The sequence below is a fragment of the Mesoplodon mirus genome, assembly GCF_964341445.2.
Source record: "Mesoplodon mirus genome assembly, chromosome: 3".
NCBI lineage: Eukaryota > Metazoa > Chordata > Mammalia > Artiodactyla > Ziphiidae > Mesoplodon > Mesoplodon mirus.
The window spans coordinates 46804539-46818497 of NC_138978.1; the positions used below are offsets into that span (position 1 = coordinate 46804539).

The 13959-nt window shown below is 40.9% G+C and overlaps 1 protein-coding gene and 1 long non-coding RNA gene across 2 annotated transcripts in view; one reads left to right on the forward strand and one right to left on the reverse strand.

Moving 5' to 3' along the window:
• Positions 1–820: 820 nt before the first annotated feature.
• LOC309801271 lies at positions 821–5217 on the reverse strand. Its single transcript, XR_014293551.1, has 3 exons — positions 5150–5217; positions 3863–4000; positions 821–1756 (listed from the first exon to the last, which is right to left on the reverse strand). It is a non-coding gene; the product is annotated as an uncharacterized lncRNA (long non-coding RNA).
• Positions 4506–13959, forward strand: part of ZFYVE9 (zinc finger FYVE-type containing 9) — a 190163-nt gene continuing 180709 nt past the window's right edge. The window contains exon 1 of the mRNA XM_082615903.1: positions 4506–4827. The gene's annotated coding sequence lies outside the window, so the exon portion shown is untranslated. The remainder of the gene's footprint in view (positions 4828–13959) is intronic.

Sequence of the window (13959 nt, forward strand, 5' to 3'; positions counted from 1 at the left end):
AATATTAAAGAGATTTGACACTAATTATAATGTGTGATCCTGCACTGAATCCTGGGCCAGAAAAAAAAGTGATTTTCTTTTTCTATAAAGAATATTTAGTGGGACAATTGGCAAAATTTGAATAAGGTCATAGATTAAGTCACAGTACTGTATCAATATTAGTTTCTGAGTTTGATAATTGTACTGTGATATTTGTACTTTTTTTTTTTTTTTTTGCCCCACCGTGGGGCATTTGGGATCTTAGTTCCCCAACCAGGGATCGGGCTGTGCGACCTGCATTGGGGGTGCAGAGTCTTAACCATTGGACCGCCAAGGAAGTCCTGGTATTTGTACTATTTTGAGGAAATATACTGAAAAATATTTAGGGATAAATGGATCAGAAAATAATTACAGTAGTTTCTTTAAATATCTATATTCATATCTACCTCTCTGTAGAGACAGAGGAAAGAGTGAGAATGAGAGCACGTGTGCACACAAGAAAGAGACAGAATAAAGCAAATGTGGTTAGATATGGGTGAAAGATATATGGGATTTTTTTGTAGTATTTTTGCAACTTTTCTTTAAATATGAAATTATTTTTTTAAAAAAAGTTAAAAAAACCCCACAAACATATAACATTTTGTACTATTTCCTTATAAATATATTTATATATTTTACAAATATATAAAAACATAATTGGGATCATACAATGATCTTTTTTACTTAACACAATTTGATATTGAATCATGAGCAGTATTCAATGTCTTTTAAAATTCTTTAAAATGCAATTAATAGATGTACAATATTTCTTTGTGTGGAGGTGCTGTAATTCATTTAAGGCTTTCCTTACATTTTTATGTTATAAATCTATAGTAAAATATATAATAAACATCTTTTTGCACATATCTTTCTTCATATATTTGATTACTTCCTTATGCTTCATTCCTAAAATGGGAATTGTTTTGTTCCTTTTGAAATGACTCAAGTGACCTAACAAACTCCCAAACATCCCCAGTTTCCTTTCTAAGTTTGTGTTGCTTTACTGACTTCTGGCTTGCTCTAGGGCTCTCCTGTTTGGTAACAGGTAACTGTGAATTTTGGGTTTGATTCCTGGCTATAATTGGTCAGAGGGGTGGGGGAGACCATAGCTGGCAGCGGCAGGCTGGGGTCAATTCTGGGCTGCAGGGCAACCGCCTGTTGAAGGGGCATCTTACTCTTTGGTGGACCCTGGAAGTTAACAGGTAAGGCCTAAAAAGTAACTGAGTGGGTGGGATGGACTAGCCTGATGCACATCACACTAAGCCACAGCTTTGTTCAGCTTAACATCCCCTGAGGTGTACTCTTTGCTGAGACTGGTTGTGGGTACACAGAGATGAATCAAACATTTACAATCTGATAGGGGAGACATACAAGCAAACACATACTGACAGTGTAGTATTGAGTACTTATAAATTGGGAAGCACAAGGATTATCTGGGAGCATGGAAGAGGTTTTGCGCTTTCTTTTAAACCAACTTTTATACAGTATATACTCTTTTTTTTTTTTTTTTTTTTTTTTTTGTGGTATGCGGGCCTTTCACTGTTGTGGCCTTTCCCGTTGCGGAGCCCAGGCTCCGGACGTGCAGGCTCAGCGGCCATGGCTCATGGGCCCAGCCGCTCTGCGGAATGTGGGATCTTCCCAGACCGAGGCACGAACCCGTGTCCCCTGCATCGGCAGGCAGACTCCCAAACACTGCGCCACTAGGGAAGCCCCCCTTCTTTCTTTTCATTCAGTGCATCTATAGAAGTGGAGTTGGAGAGAAGGAAAGAAATTCAATAAAAGCAAGAAGTAGAATTTATCAGGTTTAGTGACCAGTTGTCCAGGACAGAGACACAAGAGTTAAGGATGATTCCTATGCCATTCACCAAGCCAGAAAATGAGTATCATTTTGGTCTGAATATTTTTTTCCCAGCTATAATTGACAAATAAAAGGCCTGAATTTTAAAGAACAAATTTTAAGGAGCAAAGAAAATTTTGTTTGGGGTGCTACACTTTAAAGTCATTTGAAGAAACCATTCTTAGAATACTGGCTTTCTATAGTACGTATATGGTATAAAAACAAAAGTAGGTTTACCAGGTTGGGAATAAGGAGATATTTTAGAGTCACTGAATAGAAGTGGAAATCAATGCAAAACTGAGGGTAGGGTAACCAAATCAATTGACAGCAGGTCAAGGTAGATTAAAATGAAAGAGATTTACAGTAGGGGAGAAGAGAACAGATGAAAGACATCTCAGAGAGCAGATTGGGTAGGAAGAGTCAAAACAACGGAATAAAATCGTGGATGAAAAGATTTAAAGTGGACTACTTTAATCAGGGAAGTGGTTGTGATGATAAAGGCAGCCTCTTTGAGCAACATAATTTGAATAGAAGGAGGGAAAGCGGGAAGCAAGAGGAAACTGGTCCTGGAAACAAATGAATCATCTTCACGTAGTAGCTACACCCTGGGTAGCATGATTATTCATAAACAAATGCAGATTTCCTATGGTGATAGTGAACTAGGCTTGGAAAGCACAGTGCTAATGTTACGTTGCCATATTAATCTCAACTAAAGGGCCCATTTCTCTAGATTGAAATTTTTTTAGCAACAGTAACTTAGTCTTATAGTATTTTCTAAATACTGAAGAAAGGACTGTTAGGGCATCAGATGGGAGACTGAAGGAATCTCAGGGTCTACTTCCAGCTTTTCCTTATGTTGGATGCATTTCACATGTAGAATGGTGGTAGTATACTACTTAATTCACAGCGCTGTTGTGAGGATGAGTCAGTTTCCTTCTGAGCCCCAGTTTCTCGTTATAAAAAGGGGATAGTGACTTTTTTGCGATGTGACTCAGAAGTAGGTGGTGAAGGTACACACAGGAACAGCTTTCATTGATTGGAAGCGAGCTGTTAGGTTATATTTTCTCTAAGGTGGCTGCTCAATTATTATTTGAAAATTCCCAGAGACCTTATATAACTTTCTCATTAAGATTTATTATTATTAGGACATAACCTAAGGTAAGGTGAAATTGCCTTATAATTCTTTTTTATACAGAAAACTATACTGGTTCTATCCTGATATCTGCCATGCAACAGAATGTCATAGGATCCAGTATACTAGGCTGTATTATTCTTCAGTGGAGGGATGTTACATAAATCCATTAGTGAAATTTAGGGAGATTTTACCCAGACCAAGAATAATGACAAATGATGCACCCATCTTTCGATAGGAACGAACACACACACACACACACACACACACACACACACACACAGATTGCGAGAGAAAGAAAAAGATGAGAACAACCTTGAATCTAAGAAAGACTGAGGGAGTGTTTTGGAACCAACGATAATAGGAACTAACATTTATTGAGTACCTTCCATGGGCCAGTTCCTTTACATAAATTATCTTAACAACCAGCAAGGTAGGCATCAGAAAACCAAGGTTCCGAAATATTATATAACTTGCCCAGGGTCATAAAGTTACACACCACAGAGCTGGAATTGGTTGTATCAGGATCTGTCTGCCACCAAAGTCCCTGCTCATTCTACTATACCACTTTGTGATAAAATAACGTATACTATTTGTAAAAGTATGGGACCACAGGATTTGAAGAGTTTCTCTCTTTCCCTATTTTCCCTCTGACAGTCTTGTTTCTTTTGTTTTTGCTTCTGATTTTGCAGCCTAGAGTTTGAGTGGGATGGAATATGGGGTATCTGTAAACAGAAGGATTCCACAGCCCCAGCTATATAACGATTTCCTTCCTTCAGAGCCTTACCAGGGATTTGGCAGGGGTTGGGGGTGGAAGAGTAGAGATGGGGGTGGGGGAATGGGTTAGTTCGAAGAGATGGTTGTTCTTCTCTTACCTTTAAGTTATTTATGAATTTCAGGACAACTCGTTGGCTATTGTCTTCTCTTCCTCAGCATGTTATTATTATTTTTCTATTTTGGGGGAGGTTGGGGGTTAAGGGTTTGGTATCCGTAGGATAAATTCCTCAAATGCTCTGCCACAAGATCCAAAAAAAATTAAGGTCAAAGACAATTCCTTCAACTGTTTCGGGAGAGGATTGGGGGAGGGGGGGGAAGGTTGGTTCTGGGTCACTCTTCTTGCATCCAGACACACTGAAGGGATTAGGAGGGATCCCCCTTGAATCATGAGAGATGAAAACGAGGAGATTCCCTCACACTCCTGCTCTCGGGTGAAGGTCCGAGTGACGGGAACGTTAACGTACCTTCTGGAGAGAAAGAAAAGGTGCAAAGGTTCTCAAGGCCTGAGGACTGGGGAGAGGGGAGGGGACCCACCAAGGTCGGTGGGGACCGAGGGGCTTCCGGCTCCCGGGAGGCGTCGTCGGGGGCGGGCCGGGGGCCCGAGGGCTGCGCAGGGAACACGGGGCCCCGCCAACGGCAGGCCGCGCTCCCTCGCGTTCCCTGCAGCTCGTGCCCGGGCGGCCGCCGCAGTCCCCGCGCCGTAGCCGGGCGTGGGGTCCAGGGGGCGCTGTGGCCCAGCGGCGCCGGCGGCAGGAGCGGCCACGGCGACGCTGGAGGCTTCGCGGAGGATCCCCGCTTGCAGCACCTCGGTTGTCCCGCCGCAGCCTTGCGCCCCCGGCCCGGCTCAGCGGCGCTCCTGCGGGATCCGCGTGGCTGCGGCGGCCCGGGAGCCCGATGCGGCTCGGCGGGCGCTGGGCCTCAGCAGCAGCGGCAACCACAGCTCCTTCAGGAGTGGGAGGCTTCGCGGCGGCGCCTGGGGCCGGGCCGGTGCCCTCCGGAGGAGACTGTCTGCTCAGGGACGACCCCCACGGCCATGCTGAGGCGGCGGCGGCCGCTGCTCGAGGTGAGTGTGGCGCGGCGCGGTCCCGTGCTCGCTGGCCTTCGGTCGCCCGGGAGGGTCCTGGGCAAGCCCTCGGGCCGGGCGGACGGGGCGTCCTGCCGCTGCGGCCGCCTCCCCCACCCCGCGGCTAGGGGGGCCTCAGCCCTTCTTTCTCGCGTCCCCCGGGAGGCCGGAGGCGCGTGGGGGGCGACTAGGCCCCGCGTCGCTGGGAAGCCCTCGCCCCGGCCTGGGCTGCGGGGCAGCCGGGTGTGTGGAGCGGGGGACTGGCAGGGTAGTTGGCACCCTTCGGGTTGGCCCCGGCGCCGGGCCGAGCGCAGCCTCTTACCCTGGGCCCCGCACGTACATCCCGGAGGCAGGCAGAGGACGCCTGTTTGCGAACAGCCTGCGCTTTTCCGCGCCCCATGCTGAGTCCCGCAGAGTCCCGGGGGGAGGGGCGGGAGGGCAGGGAGAGAGAGACAGCGCAGAAAGTGCGGGGCCCTGAAAGCCCTAGGAACTCCTGGAGTGTCATTCACCCACCTGACTGGGCTGAAAACAACCGTTTACGTCTTATTTGAGGTGAAATTTCATCACCTACCGGTAGCTCATCTTTGCCTTCTTCTGTTACATTTTGCTTCTAAGCGTGGTTTGCCTTGGAGAAAGCCCCCTCCCAGCTTTGCGACGTTAAGTTTCCTAGATAAATGCAATTAGAAAAATATCTTAAAAAAACAAAACAAAACACCAAAGGTCTGGTCCCCCGCCCCGCCACGAGAGAGTGTAAATATTTTAATGCCTCAGTCCTCGTTACAAGATTGTCTCCCTAAATAGATCCATAGGATAGATGACAAGAGGATTTTAAAAAGTCATGCTAATAACAGATACCTGATAGAAATAGGACATATTCTAAATTTTAGTAGTTAAGTGATTTGTTCTGGTATTAATTTTAAAAAAGTTAGTGATTACAGTTGGTACCATAAGTCAGATATTTGGGTGTTTGTAGTTTACGATAAATGTGGTTCAGGTTATTCTTGTTTCCCATTATGTATGAAGGTTGTGGGATTAATAAATACTTATAAAACTTTTATAATCCTGAAAAAAAATATGCTTATTGTAGAAAGTTCAGAAAGTACAGAGAGGTACTATGCCAACCCTCAGTAAATGTTCAATAATGGGGGAAAAGTCACCCATAATCTCAGAACATTTTGGCGGTCATTTAAACTTTAAAATGGGCTTGTATTGTTGGTGATTAAGTTATTATCTCTGTATTAGGTTCAAAGTTAACTGTTCCATTTTACTGTTGAACATCCAGTCATTTGTATAAGACCTATAAAAATGTTTTACAAAATACATTGCAGTCATAGTTGAATTCATCAATTAAAACAGAATAACATGGGTAACTACCTAAAAGACCCCTGATTTACCTTCTGTGCAGCATGTGAAGCTCCAGGTCTAGGGAGGTTTTGTGTATTAAACGTTTTTTGGGGACCTATCCTATTCGATGCCATAGCCTTGAATTGTTTTTGTAAGATTTTTGCTTAAATATTTATAACTGTAAAAAATTGGCTCCATTAAAAAATTTGGGGGAGGTAGATGAATTTAGGTTTAAAAAAATCTAATTCAGTTCTTAGTGTGTCCCTAAAGACTACAAACATTAGAATCAGCTGAGAGTGCTTATTAAAATATGCAAATTCCTGGCCACTTGAATCAGTATTTCTAGAGATGGTGGTGGCCCAAGGAGCTTCACTTTTATCAAGCTCCCCAGTTATTAGTCCTACTAAAGTTTGAGAATCACTGGTAATAAGTTTAGTTAATTAACCTTGTCAAGCTGAGTGAAAGTATCTGTTTTCTAGCAAAGCTATAAATCTTAAGCAATACAGTCATTTCTCATAGTGACAGATAATGGTGGTAATCTTAGAAAAATCATATTTCTAGGGACAGCTGATTCAACCAACAAACATTTATTGAGAGCCTTTTCTGGTAGCTGTGGTGTTACAGAAGGATACCTGACCACTTACCTTGGCTCTTAATCTTGGACTTCAATGTCACTGTCTGTAAACTGCAGATAGTTATCATACTTATCTTGCAAGCCTTTTAGGGTAAATACATCTGAAAAAGCTTTGTAATCGGTGAAAGATCTTTATAAAATTTTAGCTGTTAATATTAACTGCCAGGTCCTGTCCTTGGTGTCTGAGAAACACAAAAATGACTAAGGTGTGTGCTAGCAGCTAGCTAATTGTAGAAGCAGGACATGTTTAATTGTTTTTTTTAAATAAATTTATTTATTTTTGGCTGCGTTAGGTCTTTGTTGCTGTGCGTAGCCTTTCTCTAGTCGTGGCGAGCGGGGGCTACTCTTCGTTGTGGTGCGCGGGCCTCTCATTGTCATGACTTCTCTTGTTGTGGAGCACGGGCTGTAGCCGCACGGGCTTCAGTAGTTGTGGCACATAGGCTCAGTAGTTGTGGCTCGCGGGCTCTAGAGCACAGGCTCAGTAGTTGTGGTGCACGGCCTTAATTGCTCCATGGCATGTGGGATCTTCCCGGACCAAGGCTCGAACCCGGGTCCCTTGCATTGGCAGGCAGATTCTTAACCACTGCGCCACTAGGGAAGTCCTAATGAACTGTTATAAGGCAGAGTCAGATAAGTGTTGTAATTGAGTGGAACATGCTGGATCTCTATTTAAGGCTTCTATGTTTAATCCAGTAGCTTGCCCTTTAAGAATATTAATAATTTTTATGTATGGTCATTCCTTTTTCTTCTAATTCCTGATTCAGTGTTTTATTCTTTAAGGAGAAAATTGTATATGTTGCCTGGTGAGCAATATTATGTTAACTCCTTGAGAAAGACGGTGTGAGTGGAGATGATCCCATTTCTTCCTGTTACATTCCATTCAGTAAACTTTTATTTGGCACCTGTTATGTGCTGGCCGCAGACTAGTTGCAGGGCACAAAGCTTCTTTAAAAGATAACTGCTTGGGGCTTCCCTGGTGCCGCAGTGGTTGAGAGTCCGCCTGCCGAGAACCCCGGTCCGGGAAGATTCCACATGCCGCGGAGCGGCTGGGCCCGTGAGCCATGGCCGCTGAGCCTGCGCGTCCGGAGCCTGTGCTCCGCGGCGGGAGAGGCCACAACAGTGAGAGGCTCGCGTACCGCAAAAAAAAAAAAAAAAAAAGAAAGAAAGATAACTGCTTGGATTTTTAACTTAAATTCTCATGTTGCTAAAGGGATGGTGTGTGTGGTGTGTTTTGTGGTTGTTAATTGCATGATGTGGTGCAGAATATGGAGTCAGATGTGAGTACGAATCCTTACTGCAATCTTACTGCACTCTTATAGCAATGTGACATTTAGATCCTGAGTTTCTACTTATGTGCTATTGGAGTAATGGTACCCCTCAGTAGTCAGGGCAGTAGAACAGGTTACATGAGATAAAAGTAATCAAAAGCAGTTAACTCAGTGTCTGTCACATAGAAGGTGCTCAATAAATGCTCAATTCCATTCCTCCTTTTGGAGAAAACAAAAACAGAAACCAGGCATTGGAATTTCTGTGTGACTTAAAACTTGGTAGCTTTAATTTTTTAGAGAATGAGTTTACTTTTGGAATTTTTTGAAATTTTTGATAGAAAACAATTTTGATCTTAACTATTACACATATTTTCCATTTCATTTTTAGCAAATAAATTAGCTCTTCCCTGTGTCTAGCTAATAAATTAGCCATTCTCTGTGAAAATATATTTGTTACATTTTCAGATTTTTATTCATTTTTCAATTATTCATTTTCAGTTTTACGTGATCTTTGATTTTACTTGTGTGTACCTAACTTGCATTATATAGAACAACATTCTTAGTATATTATAATCAGTGAAAGATACATAGTTGCAGTTACCAAATAGAAATAGTTCATATACTTAGTTTTCAAAAAGCAGTATCAATTTATTAAACTTACATTATTTAAGAATTGAAGAATCTTCAAAACATCAACTTTTCCTTACAAAACTGCAGTAGATTAGAACTAGATTTTTATAACCTGTCAGATATGGGGTCCAGTCTTTTCTTATAACCTGTATAACTCTGGACAAGTTTCTTACCCCCTTTAAGCCTCTATTTATTCTCCTATAAAACGAAGCTGATAATACCCATCTTATAGGATTATTGCGAGGATTAAATGATATAATGTGTAAGTCACAGATGTAATTCAGTCCCATGAGTCCTGGTAAATCAGTGTTACCCTTGAAGTGGAAAATATACTTCTTGTTTACTTCTGTTTGAAAGAGCTTGAAAGGTCATTATTTATGGAGTTTACTACCAAGAATATAAAATCAGTATGATCAATTTGTAAGTATTAGAGACTGCTAAATTAAGGAGAAACCAAGGTATCAGTATTAGTATTTTAACTGTGTAGTTAGTAGAATGTCTTCCACTTTATAATACTCCGTAGGTTTTATTTAATAAAATAATTTAAATGTTATTTATAAAATATTTCCTGTTAAAATTTTTCTTTTGAATTATTATAAATAGCCCATTCACAGAACTGAACTATTAGAAAAATTAAAACAGTATATACTGTTTTGTATTTATGAAGTACTTTTTGAGAGCCTTTAATAAAATACGGTAAAGATGAGGAAATTTCTTTGGACACACTGAAATCAAGAAAAAGGCATTGAATTCATATTGGGCAAGGGAGGCCTAATGCATGTTGATGAGGCTGTTGAGGTGTTCAGGATTTTATATTACAGAACTCTTTGTAAAAATCCTAAATTTTTTTCTGTAAATTATCTTTTAGTTTAAATTTCTTACATTTATTTATTTAAGCTTAAAAATGCTTTTGTGGCCCTAGCTTTTGACTATAATAGTTTCTTTAGTTGATAATTCTGTAGTGAGTTATCACCTTTTCAACTTTCTGGTTGTTTATGATAATACATCCTCAAGGATATGTGACTTAATATCAATGATGGTAGTTCTGTTGCATTTTTAAAAATACAGAAGTAGTAAATTCATGCCTTAGATTAAAAAAATTAAATGGAAATTTGTTAAAAATTCTTTATTCTTTTTTATTTTGGCTGCATTGGGTCTTCGTTGCTGTGTGCGGGCTTTCTCTAGTTGCTTTGAGCAGGAGCTACTCTTTAGCAGTGCACGGGCTTCTCATTGCCGTGGCTTCTCTTTGTTGCAAGACATGGGCTCTAGGTGTGCGGGCTTCAGTAGTTGCAGCATGTGGGCTTCAGTAGTTGTGGCCCTTGGGCTCTGGAGCGCAGGCTCAGTAGTTGTGGCACACGGGCTTAGTTGCTCCATGGCATGTGGGATCTTCCCGTACCAGGGATTGAACCCATGTCCTCTGCATTGGCAGGCAGGTTCTTAACGATGGCGCCACCAGGGAAGTCCCCAAATTCTTTATTCTTATATGTAGTATAGTCCCCTATTGTTTGTTTCCATTCAAAGTATTAAAGCTTTTCTATGAGGTTTTATAGGACATAGTTCAGAGTCAGCAATAATGACTTGCTAATGTTTCTAAAGCTTTTTCAAACTAGTTAGGAAATTCTGCAGGGAACCATTATTTGAGTAAACAGAGTGCATTTGGGGCCTTCATTCTACATACAGTGGATCAGCCACTGTGTTTTCCCATTTGATTATGATCACTTTTAGATCTTTTAATGCTGATTTTGAACTGAGTGGGCTGAAAGTTATACAAGATTGTATAACTGGCTTGTTACACAATCTTATAGTTGCTTTGGATGCCGTAATTTCTGTATAAAGCTATAAAAAACAGCAGTTCTGGAGTCTTTTTGCTGGTATTAATGAAGAGGTAAGCATTTCTGTTTGTAACAAACCTCTCATGGTAGTTTATCTACCAGAATTTGTTTTATTAAAATGAAGAAAGAGTAAATCATATGTTATTATTATTATTTCAAAACACAACAGAGCCTATCTCAGAATTCTGTTTATTAAAATAAAGAACGAGCAGTATCAAAATTTTGTGAAAATATTCCATCAAGGTTTATGTAATTTTTAGTCTCCGTTTTTCATTTTCAATTGAATGAGAGAAACAACCTCTAAAAAGTAATTGAAGTAAAACACTTCCAGTTTGAGAAAAAATTTAAAACTTCAGAATACATCATCTAGACCTCTTTGTAATTCTGGTGATGTAATAGCTGCCAAAGTTTTTTGTTTTTGTTGTTTAAAAAAATTAGTAGCTAAAGTAAATTATTTTTGAGATTGTTGTGAGGTCACTCTTGGAAATTTCTGCTCAATGGTTAAAAAACAAGGTTAAGATTCTTTATTCTGGCACAGCTCTTCATGGTCTGGTTCCAACCTAATCCATGGGGTCTACTATTCATTGGCCAATGAGTATTGTATCATATTATGCCTATAATAAACCTGTAGCTTGCCTGGGAATTTTATAAAATGTGTGTGGCTAAAATGGGAAGTAAAATATAAAATGTAGCTGTGTGCCCCATTATCCAGTCCTCCCAAGATTCCAGGTTTACAACATTTTCCTTGATTTCTTTTGCCTTTTATTGCTTATTTGTGTAATGTAAAAGTTTTGTCAACGGTGTGCTATCTTTCTGGTAGGTGTTTCATGTCTGTTATTTATAATTCTTAAAATGATCCTATAATACCCATGGTATCATGGATGTTCTACAGCTGAAGGAACTGAAGCTTGGAGAGTTTTATTGACTTTCCTAAGCCCACATCCATGATTCAAACCATATAACTCTGACTACAAACTCCACACTCTTTTTCATCATGTGAACTTCCCCATGTGTTCTGTATTTGTTTTCTTATAAGATTTTCCATAGTACTTTAGGAAGTATTCAAATTAGAAGAGCACAACTTTAGTTGATTTGCCTTTGATGTATGCTATTGGCATGTAGCAATTTGTATAAAAAAAAGATGTGTATGTGCATGTATTTTGGGAATTTCTGCTTTCATATACTTATTTTTGAAGTAGATAAATGCGTGCTTTGTGATTATTATATAAGTATACTGACTGATCTCTGGACCTCATTTTTCTGATCTGAAAATGAGTGGTGGGCTAGATGTTAAGGCCCTTTCCACATTTAATATTCTATTCAATATTTCTAAAGAAGAGCTCAATGAAAAGATAGATGGCATGTGGACAACTCTAGGCAATGGTGAGTAAATGTCATTAATGAAGTAACAGCATTGGGGGGCGGTGGGCTGTGGGTAGTGGCTGAGGAAGATGGGAGAATGAAGACCAAGGGATTGTAATTTACATAAAAGTTTTCCCTGTAATGAATAAGGAGAAAATATTTCTGAATAAAAACACAAAAACTCTGGAAATAAGCTGGATGAATAGTTTGTGACTGAGGCCTTTTCCCTCTCTACCTGTTATTCCCTTTCTTCTGCCCTTTCTTGTGATGTGTTTATGTTTGTGAAAAATGCATATAGAGCTGTGTTATATGAAAATAACCAGATCACCAGTAGCACACTTGAAATAATTAAAGCTTTCATATTGCTCATAAAGTGGGAATTCAGTAATTAAAATGTGGACCCATTGTTGTAGATCTTAAGAGAATTTGTTGAGAAAGCAAAGGAGGGCATGTTTTGCATTCAAAAAGGATAAAATGCATTTTAGTGACAAAACTTTTATATAGCCTACCCACCCTGGAGGTAGTAGAGATGCTAAGATTGACGTGTAGGTAATCAGGTGATGTTTTGACTGGTTGGAAAATTGTTACCCAGCTAGAAAATTGTCGTACTTTTCCTTGTTAGCTTTTTCTGCAGTCCTTGGATCAGTGAATCTTGACTTAGCAAAGAAATCATCCTCGACCAGGAGCAAGGACGTGTTCTTTAGTCAAATACAATAAATTTGGGTTTTTTTTTTTTAGCATACTAGATCCCTCAGATAGAGATTTGTAACTGCACATTAGTATTTTAAAAACTGAGGAGTAAAAGTAAAGAAATTTGTTTCACTTTATTTAGCAATATATTACCCAGACTAATTGGCCGTGGAACCCTTTTTATCCACATAATAGTAGTACAGCTTTTACTGATCTAGGTCAACTTTTATCTGTTTTATAAAGCCTCACCCTCACAATATCCATGGCTATTTGAACCCTCTGGTGATCAGCCCTGATTACTTCCTGAAGGACTTCATTCTGTTGTTGGTTACTGCTGATTATTAGAAAATTTCTTTTGTATTTAACCAAAGATCTGCTTTTCTTTAACATCTATCCTTTCGTTGTTTTCTTCTATAAAATTATAGAATAAGTACTCATTTTAATATCTGAAGCTGACAAGATAATATCTTGTCTTCCCTGACATAGTAATTAAAAGCTCAGACTTTGGAGTTAGACTGCCTGGGTTCAAATTTTAGTTTCACTGCTTTTGCCTTGTGATCTTGGGCAAGTTAATTAACGTCTCTGTGCCTCAGTTTCCTCATCTGTAAAAGGAGAATAACAGTAGTACTTTAGTGGACTAAATGAGATGATCCATACAAAGAGTTAATTACAAGGGGCTTCCCTGGTGGCGCAGTGGTTGAGAATCTGCCTGCTAATGCAGGGGACACGGGTTAGAGCCCTGGTCTGGGAGGATCCCACATGCCGCGGAGCAACTACGCCCCTGAGCCACAACTACTGAGCCTGCGCGTCTGGAGCCTGTGCTCCGCAACAAGAGAGGCCGCAATAGTGAGAGGCCCGCGCAGCGCGATGAAGAGTGGCCCCCGCTTGCCGCAACTAGAGAAAGCCCTCACACAGAAACGAAGACCCAACACAGCAAAAATAAATAAATTAATTTAAAAAAAGTTAATTACAAAGTGTGTTTGGTTTGGTCCTCTGGGAAGCATCGATATTTTTCTTTTGGCTGTGTTCGGTCTTCGTTGCTGTGCGCGGGCTTTCTCTACTTGCGGCGAGCGGGGGCCACTCCTCGTTGCAGTGCACAGGCTTCTTATTGCGGTGGCCTCTCTTGTTCCAGAGCGTGGGCTCTAGGCGCGCGGGCTTCAGTAGTTGTGGTGTGCGGGCTTAGTTGCTCCGCGCCATGTGGGATCTTCCCGGACCAGGGCTCTGAACCTGGCTCCCCTGCATTGGCAGGCAGATTCTCAACCACTGTGCCACCAGGGAGGTACCCCTGGGAAGCACTGAGATGGAGTTACTAGTGCAAGGGATTTTTATGGGGGTAGGTAATAGAATACCTGTGAAGGGAAAGGGAGAGGAA